Genomic DNA, 19,021 nt, shown 5'->3' with positions numbered 1-19,021 from the left:
CTTTCTTTTTTCTTTTTTTCTTTTCTACTCTGTCTGTCTTATTTAGGGTTCAAGCTGTGAAGAAACACTGTGACCACAGAAATTCATATTAACCAAAGCATTTAATTTGGCTTGCTTAGAGTTTCACAGGTTTCATCCATTATCCCATGCAGATCAAGTGGTAAAAGAGGAGTGATGAGACTTCTACCACCAGGTCTACAGGCAGCCAAAATAGAGAGACACTGGGACCTACCTAGGCTTTTGAAGATATATATATATTTTTTTTCCAACAAGGCCACACCTCCTAATCATTTTAAATAGTATTACTCTCAGTTACTTAAGCATTAGAATATATGAACCTATAGGGGTCACTTTTATTTAAAGTACTGCACTTTCTTTTTAGGGTTTTTTTTTTTTAATCATGAGCTAGGTCCAGTTCATGCTGCCTTTGTGTCTGGATGTGAGGGAATTCACTGGGGCATGGGAATTTCATCGGGGACCACCCCTCAAAGAAGAATGATTCTTCTTTCATCAATGATTGTCCAGTGCTAATAGCTCCTCAGTAATGGGTGAGGCCTAGAGATCAGCTATCCCATTTATATTTGGATTTGGGCAAGGTTGATCTTGTACAGATCTTGTGCAGGTATCCACAGTGATCATGAGATTATGAGTGTGAATAGCCATGCCATGTCCAGTTCACCATATCCTCCCTTATTCTGAATATTTTATTTGTTATGTGTCCAGTTCAGCCAAGTTTCCCGAACCTTTGTAGTGGTGGTACATGAGCTGATACAGTTTCCCATTTAGGGCTGAACACTTAGCCCACATTCTCAGCATTTTGACCACTTACACACCTCTCCATGGACTGCTACCCACTGCAAAAGGAAGATTCTCTGATCAAGACTGAGAGTACCCCAAATCTATGAGTATAAGCATAAATATTGAGAAGACAACTTGACAGCAAGACTACTAAGAAAAATAATAATATTAGGTTCAACTCTAAAACCTAGGACCATGCCAGCCATGGGCTTTTTTTAAAACTAGGATTATAGTATCAGTGACAATATTCACTCCCATGGAACAAGCTTCAAATGAAACCTACATGTACTTAGTACCTAGATGCTACTCTCATAGAAGTCATATACTAGTATACCAGTGGACACGTGTTACCTTGCAGATCAGTACTGACACATGCATTGAGAAATTAACATGAGGGATGGAAACTGTAGCCTTAAAATATCACATACAATCTTGGAAGATCTATTTATGTCAAAAATCCAAGGCATGGCCAATAGTTCTCAGCTTGTTTCAAAAGGGCTCAAGGTCCAATTAACCTGAGGGGGGTTGACCATCAATAAATGTGACAACGAAAAATACTACAAAGCATTTTGATATGCACAATTTTAAATGTATAATGATATTTGTTGAATGTATTGAATTTATAATAATATTTAGGGAGATGTTTGAGAAATGATTCTGTGAAATCAGTTGATAATGTTAAAATTAAAGGGTTATCAACCTTCCTTATATAAATATATCATAAGGAGATTGTATGATAAAAGGAAGCTTTGTCAATGTATTACAGCTAACAAAAGTAAGGAAAATTATGGAATTGAGGCATTTTGTAAATTTTGGATAACCAAACAATAATTGCCACAATTCAAAAACATCACAAAGGATCTCAGACGGCAGTGAATCCTCCTCTCTGCTCCTGATTAGGACATAAATCAAAGAGAAAATGATTTAATATGAAAGGAGTTTGTCTGAACCTCTAAATAGAATTGCTAGCTGAAATAATTAGCAATAATACAAACACACATTTAGTGATAGCATAGGGTTGCAAAATACAGACAAAAATAGCTATGAGAAAATGAACATATGTTCAAATACAAATTTTAAGGATAACAAATTAGTGGGAGGGGAGGGGAATAAAAGTAGAAGTTGAGAGATATATCACAAATTAAGAAGTCTGACAGGCTCATGACTTACAGATGTCACAGTCTAAGTTCCTATTTAAATGAACACAAATTAAAGTAAATTAAACAGACAAACAGGAAAATTTGAATCTTGAGTGGTTTCTAATGATACAAAAGAATGTTTTGGGGGTGATGGCAGTATTATAGTCATAGAAGAGTATCTCATAAGTGTATCTGAACTTCATACAGTTGACAGAGAGTATCTAGGACTACTATTTAAGATGCAGAGTGAGATCTTGCTTGATGTGTGCACAGTTTTCAAAATTACTATTTTTTATTTCATTTTCTCTCTTTAAAGAGGAGTTTTATAATTCTAGTAATCTTTGGCCATGATAATTATAAAAGATTTTAAATATCTTTTTCTACCAGAAGATTTCTGTACTTTTGTAGGGTCATTTGGTGTTTCTGTTGGAGCGTAGGTGTGGGTCTTGATCTTTATGTTGAATGACATTTCTCTACAGTTGGTGTTAACAGTTCAATTGATCTGAAGTTCTCTGTGTTAGTCTCCTCTTAGGTCTAATTCACCAGAATTAATCTCTCTCTGTATCCATCTTTGTCTTTGCATTTCTATTTGTCTAACTGTCTGTCTGTGTATATATCTTCTTCCATCTGTCAACAATCCATCAGTCATCTATCAATTATACATACATTATATATTTGTCGCCTTTTAACTATACATTATCTAACTATCATCTATCTTTATCATCAATGATTTTTGTCTGTCCATACTTTGCTTTTGATTTTGAGTATTTCTCCAAAGAGGTTCTATAAATGGCTCACTATAAGAGAAATGAGGTCAAAGTGTAAGAGGTTAGAATGTGTAAGCCTGGACACAGAAATCTGAAGCCTGACATGGGGAATTTAGGTCATAATATACAGATTTAACTTATTTTCCCTCTAATTTTCTGTATTCTCAATTAAGCCAAGCATTCCTGAACACAAAGTGAACATCCTTGAGTTTCCAAACCATTAGAGGCAATGCAGGATGCCAAATATTATTTTAGCATAGAATATGCTCTTAGGATTACAGAGAATGAAGTCTAGAAATGACTGCAGACATAAAGGATTAACATTTTCATCATCTTTCTTCACTATGGACATAGAAGTTTTGCTGTCACTTGTGCTCTGTAAGTAAGCATCACATGCTTGCTTCTCATAGGCCTAGCCTTCCTTACTCCTTTACCAGGGCAGAATTTCCTGGCATTTCCTTCACTTGTCACTTTAACAAGAGGATACATAAATCTGAATCAATAGCAGATGTACTGGGAATTAATTAAATGATTATTCTTGCTTGGACCTGATGCTATCTGTTTTCTAAGTTGCAAGGTTCTTAGCAAAGGTCTGGCTCATCAATACTTTCTGTACCACAGCTCCTCTGTCCTAGGGTAGAGGGGATGTTTGTTAATAATTTTCCTTTTACGCTTATATTAAAGCTTAGAGTTTTTACAGTGCCTTTGTTTTTCTCTTAACTTCTCTGTGACAGTGACTTCTGTCTGCTTGTTAATTTGCAATGCTCATGATGTTACTGATTTTATACTGTCAGTAATGTCTATGGTTTACTAAGCAGAGTTCACCTCCTGTTCAGCACCATCTACTTCTTTCTCATCTCAGATCTCTGGTTTTGTTTGAGGATTGGTTGGTGCCTAGGAGACAGTATGCCAGCTTTTATAATATCCCTTGAAAGCAGCCCTCCTGATATACCTCTTATCTTTTCAAATACGTAATTCAATAATGCATTTCCCTTCTATCTCGCTCATTGAAATGACACCATTAGAACATAATTAACACCCTACATTTGTACAGTGCCTCACCGTCTTTCAAAGCCGAAGTTCATCTATTATCATCCTTTGCTTTCTTTTCTGTCCCATTCCAATGAGCTAGTAGAGCATGCATTTGCTATTCAGAGATGCAAGAGTTTAAGCAGAAAAGGGTGGTTTTTGGAGGTATCATCTATGAGTACTGAGCCTGCAATGAAAACCCCACTGTTTTGACTCCCAGCGCTACCCTGTTCTTTATCTGTCTTTCCTGTCCGACTGAACACTTTCTCTCCCTCACCATTTGGATTTCATCGTGAAGCTGAGTGGCCCAGCTGTCACCATCCTCAGCCACTATCTTGTTGCTTTGCTATTGAATTATTTCTTCATTTATCATCCCATGGTGGCCCATAGTGGCTCCTCACCTACCTGTGGGAAGAGACCTTTTAAACCTGCCATAAATCAGACACATTCTTGCCTTGCTGTTGTCTGTGCTCTTTGAAAAATCTATTTTTTAGCAAAGACATTTTTCTTAGGCAAGTACAAGTCTCTTTTCACTTTAATGAAAACATTAAGCTCTATATGATGTCCTCTGATTTTTGCTGTGTGGCAATGTCTGTACATTGAGTGCCAAGCTCCTGATTGAATTCACTGACTTACATCACCCATGTCGTTTACTCAGTTTGGACTCCACTCTTTAATATTCTAAATTGTTGCATTTCTGGAAAAGCACAGAATCAGCCAAGATCAGCTATACAACAGTGCATAGATTCATCACATTCTCTCTGTCTTCATCTGTCTTTGTCCCACTTACCTGGAAGGAAAACAAGAGTCAACACGCAGATTACGCCATCAACCAGAGAACACAGTCATATTTCTCAAGAGACTGCCACTCTGGCAGAAAGACAAATGCCCATGCTTGGTAGAGTCTGTAGCACCATCAGAACCCCATGTCTGTTCTCAGGTGGGCCATCCCTTTTCCCCTAACGATGGTACATCTGGGCATTTGATATTTAAGCTTCATGCTTCACAGCAGTTTTGGTGTCTAGATAGAATGACAGTCAGAACAGAAACCCAAGCTCCCTGTGGGTACCAGTTTTAATTATGTGATAGGCAGTGGTCCAGGTAATTTAGACCACAGTACTCCTCTGTACTTAAGCCTCATAACCAAAGTAGGAATATCGACATTGGAGGACATCTTGTATTCAAGGCTTTGTGCTTGTATGTGTGACAGGATAAACATGAAATCACAAACAAGATGCCAGAGATGTGTATCAAACATTCTGGCTAAATAAAGTCGAAATCAGTACTCCAGTAAACTAATGGCACTTAGTTCAGGGTAGAGGGTTCAAGTATGCCTAGACTGCAGGAAATCATTTTTGGAGGAGATAGTCAAGATCACTTAACAGAAGTTTCTTTCTGTTGTCTTTCAAAGGCTGTTACATTTTGGTGGGCAGAGAGCAAGAAGACATTGGGTGGATGAACAGGGAACAAGAGACATGGCAAATAGAGAGACCATGAGCAGCAGACCACAAAGGAAATGGCTTGTCTGAGGAAGCAAGCAGCTCTTCTAGGACCTTAGAAACCTCTAGAAATTAAGTCTCCAGGGACCTTTTCAGTGATCTTTCCTTTAACTCACACTGGATGATAACCAATTTTCAGAGAGCCCCATTTGAGTGCCAGGCTTAGAGGGTGACATTCAGTTGACATTTAATAGTTTGCACACATTTTGCAAAGCCTTTCTTTTCCATATGTGAAACCAAACTGGGTGAAGACAAAAGGTGATTGTATTAAAATTGATGTGAGCTTTAATCCAAGTATTGTTTTATACAAAGCAGTTCTTCTTTCAGTTGTATGTTCTCAGGTCTATTTGAGGACAAGGACACTGCCCTTTGTATCCTGATGTGGACAGTAGCAACTGTCAACTCCTCTTGTTAGAGTGACACATAGTTTTTGTAAGATTCTTGGGAAAAGGCTATCTGTCGAACCTAAGGTCTTTCCAAAGAGCAGACTTGGTATTCTTTCAGAAACAATTTCTTTAATCACTAGTGTTACAGAATTCTTAACTATTATATATTTGCATATAATATAAGGATTTATGAACCCAAAGTGTTCATGATTTTCATTTTGGCAGACATAGAAATAGGGGTCACTCTCCATCTGCTTGTCAAAGCAAGGGTCTCCAGTGACCTCACAGATAAAGATAAAAATTGAAGGTTTGTATTATAGCTCACCATTCAGAATGCACACACGAGACACTCATAGTTATTAGTTGTCTGCAAAGGCCCACAGTGGAGTTGCTGCTAAGTTTGATGAAATTTATCAACCAACAAAGAAATGAAAAGTGCCTGCAGAACAGGGAAATTTCTGCTTGTCCTTTAATTACAGTATATTGGTGTCAATTTGTACACATCATTGATGGATGTGATCATTTCTCTACTTTTATACTTTCTTTTCTCTTTCCTGTATTTAACATGAAAAAATTACTCTTTGCTTTCTAATACATAGTAAGTGCTGATTTAACCACACCAGTGTAACAGAGGGAGGGTGTTCCAGGCAGTCTTGGGCTCACTTATTGAAAACTGTTCAATATTGGGTTTTGAGGCTAGAGAGATGACTCCACATACAACCCTAGGAGCTAGGACCCTTGTTCAAATCCCAGCTTCCATGTAAAATGTGAACCTGGCCTCATGTGCCTGTAACCACAATGCCAGAGGAGAGGGTGGAGGCAGGGGGATCACTGGGTTTTGCTGACCACCAGCCCACCTTGTCTACTAAGACACCTTGTCTCAAAGGAGTAAGGCAGAGAATAGTAGAACAGGATAGCTGATGTCTTTCCCCAGCCTCCTTGCATATGCACAAATATGTGCCTATACAACACACAGACACACACACACCAATCAAATACATAAAAGAAGGTGAGATGAAGTAAAATCACAGTTCTGTAACTGATGTGCAGACAAACTCAAGATCATATTGTTTCCATACACAATTACTTCACTTAAATGGCTTTTACTGAATTTAGCAAAGTCACTTTTTCCATTATTTTCAAGGTCTCCAGAATATTTTAGGTCAGGGGAGGTCAGATTGTTTTAGCTGAAATACATTGTTTCAGCTTTCATGTATTAGCTGACACCTACTGGATTGTGCTGAATATTTAGATGAACACAGCTTCATGCATTCCACAAAGAGCTTAGTGCAGAAAGATACATATTTGCAGTTATCTTTACTATAAAGAGAGGGAGAGAAATTGAGTCAGTGGAAAATTCCAAACTCCACCTCATTTTCTGTGGAATCATTTGCTCTCTCTGTGTGTGTGTGTGTGTGTGTGTGTGTGCATGTGTGTGTGTGTGTGTGTGTGTGTGTGTATGTGTGCGCACATGTATGTTACTGCCTTGAGAAAATGCTGATTTTCACAGATTCATATTGCCTTTGCCATTTCATATATATTGCCGCACTACTTGACCTGGCAAAATTTTCTTGTGCTAGGTGACAGGGAGATATTTCAAAACACTACAGATAGGCCAAATACAGGGGATGTCGGGTGGCTCCCCAAATGTAGAAGTAGGAAGTGCCCAAGGATAAGCATACTTTTTGCTGAACTCCAAGCTACTGCAGGATTAGAAGAAGGTGGGGGCTATAAAGAACAGTATTGTGTGAGGGCACAGTAAACTCAGGGACACAGGTGAGAGCTAGACAGACCTGTATGCTGTTCTGTAAAAGTGACACATCTTCCCCTGCTGTTGATTTACTAGATAGTTATGACAATGTGTTTCTTAATAATACCGATTTTGTTTGTTCAAGCTGTTGCTAAAATGATAGTGGTCTAGAATAAAGCGAAAATAAATATGGTAAAGTTCCCTCCCCCTTTTTTTCCTACTAGGACCCGCCACAAGCTATGCTTTTCAGCTTAACTGATACCCTGTAACATGCTGTGAAGGGAGACGATTCGATGCGAGTATTGCAAATTTCCTTTGATTATAATCTGCAACACTAAGCCCTTGTTTTATATGCATGTTTGTGATACAACTTTAGCAATCTGTGCTGCTTAAGGCTGGGATGGGGGTTGTCATTTTTTTTAATCGACCTTCATGGGTTCTGAGTTTAGAGCTGAGCTCCAGCCTGTGTGTGTTCCAGTCCAATTATGCCACTGAAACGTGATTTCATTGTTCAAAAGGAAATAGCTTCCTTTTTAAGGCCCTTAGACATTGAATAATTCCTTTAAAAATAAATTGAAAATGAGTCAAACCAATACAGAATTAACTCACCCTCAAATAAATGAGTTCCACAATTAAAGAGGAAAAATTACTGAAGAAATTATGCAAAGAACTTGTCAGTCAATAGCGCGTGCACACACACACACACACACACACACACACACACACACAAACACATGCGAACATGGAGTGTCTGCTACGACCTGCCAAACTATTATACAGAGGGTGTAAAAGGGTTAGAAAATGACAATAGTCACTGCAGAACCATCTGTTGACAGTCATAGGAGACTGGTGAGGCAAAAGACACTTCTGCACAAGAAAGAAAATTCTGACACACATCCAGTCTCTGCTGTAAAGTATTAATCCAGATTGGCATGATTTAATATCCTTCTAGGATTAGTACTAGCAGTCTGAGTGAGAAAAGAGGAGATATGCCTTCTACTTACAAGAGGCAGGGAACAGACTATTGGAGAAGGATGTGGCCAGAGTGTGGTGAGACCAAGATGTGGAAACTAGCCAAGAGCCTGAGTGGCTGAGGTAAGGTCAACTGGAAGCCAACTCTATTCATTTTGCCCTGAGCAGATTAGGTTTATGAAAGGACAGAAAGACGTGTAAAGAGCAAAGAGTACATTGGCAGCCATCTTCTTCTTGGCTTTCTTTCAGATACCTGTCATCTAAATCTCATGATGCTTAAGTAACTACTCTCTATTTGGGTTACATTTAAAATAATGGAGGAAGAAAACATACATTGTTTGAGTTTTAGGGATTGGCTTATTATGATGGTTTCAGTTGTATCCATCTTCCTACAAATGTCATAACATTATTCTTCCTTATGGCTGAACACATTCCATTATATTTAGAAACTTCATTTTCTGTATCCATTGCTGTGTGGATAATCTCGAAGGCTGCACCCACAATTCAGCTCCAGTGCAAACAGCTGCAGTAAACAATAATCTGTTCTGAGTGATTTTGAATTCCATACCCAGAATTCCAGATCAATACCCAGCATGTGCTACAAGCTGGGCAGGTGGGTTCTACAACAGGAATTCTGAAACTTAAGCCCTGAATATGCACTAGTCGTCTGACCTCAAAGCTTTCATTTGGTTGGCCTTGAGAGGGAGAAATAGAATTTTTCTTAGAGGAATGTTGAAAGACCAGAATGGTCATAGCATCTTGCCCTTAGAGAAACCTGATACACAGTGAGACCTGAAGCTGCTGGCCATTGTTACTAATATAAGAACCCCAGGAGCTGCATGTGAGAAAACCCTCACTACTTATAGACTAGGCCTTAGTTTTGCCATGGATGCAGAACCTGGACCCTGTGGAGAGTGTTGAACTTCTATAAACTACATTTTTCTTATATGTACCCATTCATGATGAAGTTTAATGTACAAATTGGGCCCAATGAGAGACTAACCAATAGGATTATAGAAGAAAGGAGTTGAGGAATGGGAAAATCAGTGGGGTGTGAAGGGGACAAGAGAAGACAATGGAGGTGAATGCCATGTCACAAAACCATATAATTATGTATATTGATATATGTTAAATTGAAAACCTAAGACAAAGAAAATCTCATTTAAAATGTTTGGGACTGGTCTGGAGAAAGGGTTTAGCACTTAAGAGTACTAGTTGCTCTTGCAGAGGACCTGTGTTCAATTCTCAGCGTCCACATGGTAGTTTACAACTATCTGTAACTCTAGTTCCAGGGAATCTGATGCTCTCTTCTTACCTTCATAATCTCTAAGAACATAGGTTATTGTAGGCAAAACACTAATATATAAAATAAAGTGAATAAATCTAATTTAAAAATAAATTGGAGCTATATGGACCAGAGATAACTGAAACTACAGAAAAGAAGCCTTTTGGTAAGGGGACTTCTGAATGTTAGAGTTCACAGATAACATCTTTCTAACATCACTCAAGATTTTACGTCTCCCAAACCATCAAAATGTGGAAGAGATATAAACAGGAAAAGATTCAGAATAGACATTATATACCATTGCAAAATATATTATGCTGTGGGTAATGTTTGTCCCTGGGTCTATTTTGATAAGAATGGAATATTAGAAGAGAAGAGGGAGCTACAGTTGAAGGGTGGGCAAAGAGAGAAGAAAGAGCTATGGTGGAAAGCTTGAGGCAGTCATGCAAGCCTTATTCACCTTGTGATTTTGCCACCAGGCAGACTGAACCTAGATATGAACATTAATAACACTTACAGTAACACATAAAAAAGAAGAGGGTTGTGGAAATGAAGGCTAAAAGTGTTGCAAAATAAATTGTTTTCTCCTGTTCATTCCTCTTTAAGTCTTCAGTTTCCAAATGTGTTTGGTCATTTTTCTCTCTTGGATGCTACTGTTACTTTATATCTGCTAGTAGTTTGTGCCTGTGCTGAATATTTATAGAGAAACTCAATACACCATAGATCTTAGAAGTACCTCGAGGGCAGGACCCGGGTTAATAAAGTCATAAAATTATTCATAACCATTCTGGGTGAGAGCCACATAGTATTACAAAATGATATGAATGTTAATAAAAGATACAGAAAGAGACTTAAATCACAGATCACTGAAGCAAAATGGTGGCCATTGCGGGTTTTTTACTACTCAAGTCAACCTACTGTCTTATGTTAGAAGATATGATAGTTTATAAACCAAGTGGTTTATAAAACCATCAGGTTTTTCTGTGAGAAGCAAAAATCTCAGCTGCTTAAAGCCTACATAACTTTTCAATCACGTTAAATGTCTACCAGGGGTCAAAAAAGTGTTGTGTGCATCCCATCTCTACCCTGGAGTCCAGAATCCTGAGCAATGGCCACAGAAAGTCTTGCCATTTGACGGAACAGAGTGAAAATACGTTAGTAAGTCCTATGCTAGTTGTTGAAGTTCCTTCCTCAAAGTTACACCCATTACTTAGGCTGTGTTCCTTCAGTAACTGTCTTTGACATGCGTACCTGAATCAACTCAACAACACACTTCTGACAGGGTGCCTTGGATGGTGAAGTTCTGACAATTAGGGACTACATGGGCTAACATTGTTGATATTAAGAGTCAATATTTCATCGTTGGATTACCTATGCTTACTTGAGAATTCACAATAATAATAATAATAATAATAATAATAATAATAATAATAATAATAACAACAACAAAACAACAACACCTTTGCTGGCTAGGTTTTAGCCCTTCCTGGCAAACGTAACATGATAGAAAGTATAGACACATCCAGTTGCTGAGCATTGAACCCATACTGGGAGTTAAAAACACCAGGCTTCATTGGTTAAGCAAGACACATAAGACACTTTGTACAGAATATGTGCTTGTTGCACAGCGTCAATATGGTATACATTCACTCAAGTAGCTCAAACCATCCAAGTGTAACTTCTTTCATGCTGCAAGAAGACTGTAGAGACATAGTTCCTGACATTAGTTGTGCTGTCATTTCTGCCATAGAGGATGTATAAGCTACATTCTCTGTTCATTGGCACTCTGAACATACTGCCCATTTTCCGTCACACTTGGTGGTTCCAGATCATATCTATTCATTGAAGTTTAAGGCATGCTTTCTTGACTAAAAAGTGGAGAATAAGAAGCAGATGCAGCATTAGCTGTGCCTCTCACTTTAATAACAATCAGAAGACTTCCAGAAGCTTTCCATCATGTACCCTTGATAGCCCATTGAACGTTAAGAACCTCAGTCCCCAATAAAGGTAGAAAATGTGCTCAAAATAAGGTTGACTTTTACAATTTTTGTGGAACCTGGAAAAATACTTTGAGCTAAAAGTTAAACACAAGATTTTTGTAAGCAGAGAAAAAAAGGGTTACAGAATGAATGCCAGAATGGTGGACAGTGGATTGACACTGTTCAATCCACTGGTGGAAATGACAAATAACAGGTGGCAATTCAAAATCAGCCAGTGTGGTCTAACTGGCTTTCTCAGGGTGACACCTGTGTAAGGATGCATTTCTGGGATGGCATGGTTTTCTAGGTCCATTGTAAGGGTGTACATTGGGTTAAACAACTTAGACAATGGAAATTATTTTTCTCAACATTTTGGTGGTTATGAGTGAAAGACACCTTTCCCTAGAACTCATGAGGTTAACACAGAAGTATTGCTGCAAGTTCTAGCCAGCCTGAGTGACAGTATAAGATCCTGTCTAAAAAGAAAAGAAACAAAGAAAAACGGAAGGGAAGGAGGGATGGAGGAAGACCAAAATGATAAGGCTATCTCCCTAGTTTCTGATTATTTGTCTGTTATCTCAAGGGATCATGGTACTCATGGATTCATAGGTTTCCTTACAGGGTGTCAGGGCTTCATAGGATTCAGTCCTGTATGTCATGGGCTCATGGGATGTACTCCTGTGTGTCATGGGTCCATAGGATATACTTGTATGTGTCATGGGTTTATAGGATGTACTCCTGTGTGTCAAGGGTTCATAAGATACACTTCTCTGTGTCATGGGTTCATAGAACACACTCCTGTGTGTCATGGGTTCATTGGATGTACTTCTGTATGTCATGGGTTTGTAGGATGTACTCTTGTGCGAACATTTCACTAATCTCTTTGGATAAGCTACCTGTTCCACTGGATTAGGCCCCATCCTAACTGATTCATTTCAACTCAGTTTCATTTGTAAACATTCCATTTCTAAATGTGGACTTACTCAAAGGTGCTGGGTTTTAGAATATCCATGTCAAGTGCTGTGGGAGTTAGAATAAATTATTACAGGAGAGAGCAGCGTGGACAAATAAGAAACAAAATCCTACTTTATGCAAAAATTAACATCTATGTGCTATACTATTGTTTGAGGTGAAAAAGAATGGCAGGGAAAATAACAAAACTCTTGAGACTCAAGCTGACTGTTTTGTTTACTACAAATAAGGCAGCAACAATTCTGGAGAGATGGCTCAGTGATTAAAAGCACTGAGTATTCTTACAGAGGACATGGGTTCAATTCCTAGCACCTACATGGTGACTCATAAATACTCATAACTCCAGGTTCAGGAAAGCTGACACTCTGTCCTCAGAGGGCACTAGACACACCCATGGTACATAGATATACACGCAGGCAAGTTACTATATTATAAAAGCTTTAAAACTACACAAGAGAACATTTTGTGAGAAGAAAAATGAGAGAACATAGGTATTTGCAAATGTTGAAATGAAAACAATGGTAAGGTCCTAAAATGAGACTAATATACAGAGAATTAAATACTGACAGCCGACATGGAAAGCATCGCCAGAGTGCAAGCATTAGACTTTGTGATGTATTACATACACTGCAATCATGAAGGAAAAATAGACATCAAAGCAAACACTTAAAGTCAGAGAAACAGGAGAATGCATGACTTTTCCTCTAATTCCTCCCATTCTTTGCTATTTAAAACAAACACAGACAAACAAGGAGTGGACACATCTTCTTGAGTTTCAAGAAATTTGCTTCTTTTCTCGCTCTCTTTCTTCTATATCTGATGCTATTTTGCATGACACGGATTAAATTGAGATAATTATAAGACATCTGAGAGGGAGTGCTTGATTGGAGATAAAAGCCTTGAAGTCACAGAGGAATCATTCAGGTAGAAGTGATGGATACAGTAAAACATTAATAGCGGAGTGATGATTGTTATTTAGATGCTTGAACAATAACAGTAATTACCCAGAAACCACCAGGTGCCAAGACTGTTAGGCACATTGTTTCATCAAATCTTCACAAGGACTCTGTAAAATAGGTGTATTATTTCTGCTTTACAGATGAGAAGCCTGAGTCTTTGAGACGTTAAGCAATTTTCCAGGGATCATATAGCATGCAAGGGTGGGAAGAGTCAGCCTTCAAATCCTTCCCTGTCAGACTTAAACTTTATGTGCTTCAACTCCACTTCGCTTGAAGATAATTACTTCACGTGTGGATAATGAATTCTCTTCTTGGGGCAGCATATTAGGAATTGCATAGGAAATAAAACTTAACTCTTTTCTACAGGTGGGTGGAAAATTGCATTCCCTTGTCTTTATGTGGCATGGGCCAGATGTGGGGCATACAGAATATGAGATGCCTGACAGGAGGAAATTATTGCTTATTAAGCTACAGAAGCTCCACTCAAACCAAAGATGAAATTGTTCTTGACTGGTTAGAGGGACTGTGCTGGAAGAGGTAGTAAAATTACTGGGCACAACCTCTGAATTCCCTACACTAGATGTGTTAATTCAGCAATTCCTGATTTGGGGAGATATCTTTCATCATATTATGCCAAAGCTATTTTGAGCAAGAATTAGCACTTTGAAATGGGCATGCAAATTTCTCATTTCAATAAAAATGCCATTGCTCTATAAAGAGAGATGGAGGGCTAGGATAAATTTGCTCAGTTTTTGGAATGGACATGGGAAGAAGAAACTAAAGACTTATTCTATTTGAGTCTCTATTGAATAAATGGAATAGAAATCTGACAGGATCTCAATAACTGCCTGGGTCTTGGCAACAAAACTGGAAAAGAAAAGAGGATCTTAAACTCTTGTGTAGCCATGCTGTTAAACTGTTCCTAGTTACGTGGTCAAATTTTAAGTGGTAATTATTTTGAAAAAAGCTTTATTCTATTCTTAACTGCATTGACCAACTTACTTGAAATCTCTTTGTGTAGCAAATTCACATTCCTTGAGGAGTGAGCAGCTCCAATCTAATCACAGAGATAGCGAAGGACACTGGAGGAGGACTTCATAACCATACCCACACATTAAAATAATTATCAGTTAATAAAAGAAAGTATATACTATATTGAAGACTCAGACCATCAACTTTGAATAGCGAATATAATGACATTAGTGTAGGCTATGGCCCCTTGATGAATTCTGACCCTCATTTTACCTTTTGCCATCCTGGCTCTATTCACTTCTGCAGAGACTCCTATGATTTTGTGTGTACACCCATCCTGAATATGTAAAACAAAGGAAAGGGCAGCCCACTAAGTTATGATTGATTGCTTAGAGGAGAGAGCAAAAGGAGAGACACTGACAGTCCTTGAAAATGGGTTTAGGGAAAACTAAAGCAAGCCATTGATCCCAGGAGAAAAGCTGATATGGAGAGAGTTAGAAAACAGAGCCCCTACTTTGCCTGATTTTAGCAATTTCTAGCTTATCTTGTAGTCAACAAGATCTGTACAGAATTATGGGACCATCAGACTAGTAGTACAAGTATAGGGGAGTAAAAATATACCAACATACCCTAGAAAGATCATAATAGATAATGCTTTGTAATATCTGTGATAAATTAAATCTTCTCCTAGGATCTTTATAAACAGTTACTCAGTGTTCAACCTTTAGTTATAAACTCAGTGAAAATGACATTTCCTTCTTTTCTTTTTTTCTTTCTTCCTTTCTTTCTTTCTTTCTTTCTTTCTTTCTTTCTTTCTTTCTTTCTTTCTTTCTTTCTTTTTTTTTTTGGTTTTCCTAGACAGGGTTTCTCTGTGTAGCCCTGGCTGTCCTGGCACTCACTCTGTAGATCAGGCTGGCCTCAAACTCAGAAATCTGACTGCCTCTGCCTCCCAAGTGCTGAGCCTGCCAAGTGCTGGAATTAAAGGCATGCACCACCACTACCAGGCTGGAAATGACATTTCTTTAGCTAGCTCTTTAAATACAAAGTTCTTCTTTCGAAACTCTTAGGCTTATTTATTTCATCATAATTTTGTAGAAAATGCATCTCAAAATAATGCAATTATGCAAAGTTATTTCTAATTTTCCTAGGTACACATGTCTTCAAAGTTAATATGTTTCTATTCTGCTTTGGTAAATGCACACTGTGCCACTGGGGCTAGGGAAGTTCTTCAAAGACAGGTGTGCTGAGTCAAGTCTCCATTTTCATCTTTGTTCTGACATTAATTTGCTTCCAAGAGGCTTTTCCTTCCTCATGTCTCTCTTAGTTTCAACTGAACACTGTGCATCTTGTTTTCTCTCAAGTAGTGTTGTCAGGTGCATATTAAACCCAAGGGAGAGACAGGGCTGACTACATGCTAGGCAGATTCACAGCCAAGCCACTAACCACGATGAGTTTGAAAGATGGGGCCAAAGGCATGGCAAAATTTTGTTACTGATTCTGTGTCATAATTAGTGCCATGTTCGTTTTGATAGTTCCTATTCAGGATGGTTGTAAGTTGGAACAGCAGCTATTCTATGACTAGACAGACGAAGAACATCAAGGAAGGGTGTTATGAGCAATATGTACCATGACCAAGAAGGAATATAACGACCTCAAGATGAAAGCCATCCTGGATATGTGTAGTTTAAGTTAATAAATACGTTTTCAATGATATTGATCATTTCGCATTAAACACTGCATCTATTGTTTCTACACTAAACAGAAATCAGTGAAGTTTGACGTCAAGCAGTCATGTAGCATTAGGTAAATCTAATATTTAACACTTGGAAGAATGTTCCAAAGTTTAATCTGAAAAGATTTAGAGTTACTTATAGGACAATAGGCAACTCTATTCATGACTTAGAAAGAATGCTTGGTGCTTCTGAAAACAACATGAAATTGCTTTCGAAGGTCCTGTGATGTTGTTCAGCCTCAATTTGAGTCCTGTTGAATGCAAGCCAGATGGGACAAACCGATAGGAGCTAAACAGCAGATGTCAGTAGATATCTTGGCAGCTGTTTGATATCCAACCACATGAATTATCAAAATAGAGCCTTATCTTCAGGGATTCTGACAAGAATGGAAATGTTGAGGGATAATGCTGCCACAGTCGAATCTGCTGTGAAGACAGATCTAAATGAAGGTGTCCTGGGGCAAAACACAGTTTATTTGGTGGGAAATGAAAAAAAATAAATAAAAAGATTCTTCATGTTCCCAATGTGGTACTGAATTCAACAACTGCAGAAATTTAATTTGGCTTGGATGAAGAGAGACTTAAATTTTCTTTCCACAGAGAAATTCTGCAGGGTTGGAATTCCCTGTGACATGAATAGTGTGGAAAGTATTCTCAATCATTTTCACCTTGAAAAACTGTCATCATGTTGAACATCAAAACTGTTTTTGAACAGGATGGTTTTAGAATCTGTGGCTGCTTTTGTATTTTTCTTCATACCCACAGATATTATTTACATCTTTGGAAAAGTGTACTTTCAAAAGACAAAGTACTAAATACTTCTTCCTTACTCTGTGAGATGATGTTTTGCAAATGACCTAATCCTCTTGTGTGCATTTCTATTCCTCAAACATTTCTTAACTGAACTCTGTGCTGTTTTACGAACTCCCTTTCAGACCTGCATATGAACCAGTCCTTCTCCATTCATCTAGTTACTTTCAGATTTGAAAAAAAATCACTGTGTAGCACGTGCTTAATAATGTTAGACCTAGTGTTCTTTAGTAGATCTAACTCCTTCTGGAATACTGGGATCACCTGAAACTGGCTCATCGAAGCCTGGAGTGTGTACCTTTCCACAGCCCTTTGTTCAGTGATCCTAGGTTTGTAGCTTAAATATCTTTGTTGTAGTAATGTTTAATCCATGAAAATGGCTGGCTGCTATAGAATTGAGTATCTCCACCCTAAAATGTCATTTAGTCAATCTCTACCGGTACAACATTAGACAAGGAACACCTGAAGGAACACCTGAGATGCTTTGCTTTGCTTGCCAATTGTGGGTCTGCACTCTCTGTTCCAGCAGAGTAGTATGTCCCCTGCTGTTAGAGTGTTTCTGGTATTGTTGCCTCTCAGCATGTTTTCATCAGGTGCCAGAACACTGGATCTTTTCTTAATAATGGTTCGTGGGCTGAGACACTCTTAACTTTAATAAGAAACAGCAACTTATTTTTCCTTTTAGTAGCACCAGACTAAACTTGGCCAATGTCTTTTGGAAACACATTTTGACTTCTTAAACAAATACTGTCACCAGTGAGTGAACTCTTCAGTGAGTGAATTTAAAAATAGATTGGTCAGGTGATTCAATTGTAGACAAATGACATCAGGAACTAATCATGATAACTGTCAATTAAAACATCTATGGAACTGTACATGTTCCTTTGACTTATGATGGCTTTATCATTGCCTCATAAGTTCACGTTGTGATAAAGACCAAAGCTATTCAACAGCCAAGCTTGAATTCCAACTACTAGTAGTCAAAGTGGGTTTGAACAAGCATTTTGCAAAGGTAGGCCCAAACAAAGAGTTCAAAAAAACAGGAACTAAAATAATAAAGTCACTTTTTTGTCTGTCTACATTTTCTTTTGTTGGAGATGTGGGAATTCAAGGTAGGACCATAATGCATTTAAAGCAAGCAATTTCCCTCTGAAGTCTTTTTGAATTTTTGAGACGGTCTTTCTTGGGATTTCAGGCCTCTTGACTCAGGATCCTGAATATGTGCATTTATAAGCATGTGGCATGGCACTGGGCTGAGAAGACATGCTTAATTGTCAGTTCTAAAAAACAATCATTTATGTCTATTAAAGTAGATCACTTATGTCTATTAATGTAGGCAAGCCTTCCATGTCCCAGTGTGGAAGCATGCAGAACTAAAGCCATTCTCTTACATGTTACTCCAATAGTTCTAGTCTTACAGACATATAAACCTTTGACGCTTTATTCACAAAGAAGTTCTTTATGCTTTGCCAACCACATGGACTTTTCTTTTCTTTTGCATTTTAATGACAGTATAAATGTCCCAGTGTTGTCACTCGCCATGAGAAGCTAACACTCCATTTTTTACTCCTCAATGAATGGCCAGTTTCATTTAAAATGGAGAACATCATTAGGAACAGGAATGAATATTGTGTTGTAGGCTGTATTCATCTCTTTTAGTTTGACCAAATGGTAATATACACAAAATATAGACTTGTTTATCCTTAAGGATGATTATAGTGATGAGCCCTGAGATCACATACATAAATTCTTTGAGAAGTCAGAATGGCAGTAAATAGAAAAAAAATTTTTTAAAAGAGAGGTGGAACTGAAAAACTATTTACAATTTATGTTTACATATCTGCTTTTAAAACCAATCTGTGATTAAATAATCAACTTAAAAATACTTTTAAGAGTGTACCATGATTTATAACTGAATATCAAGAAGATCCTCAGTCATTTATCTTAATGTGCCTGACCTACCAATGGGAAG

The sequence above is a fragment of the Mastomys coucha genome, unplaced genomic scaffold (genome assembly GCF_008632895.1).
Source record: "Mastomys coucha isolate ucsf_1 unplaced genomic scaffold, UCSF_Mcou_1 pScaffold13, whole genome shotgun sequence".
NCBI lineage: Eukaryota > Metazoa > Chordata > Mammalia > Rodentia > Muridae > Mastomys > Mastomys coucha.
Note: the sequence above shows the minus strand (reverse complement) of the source record.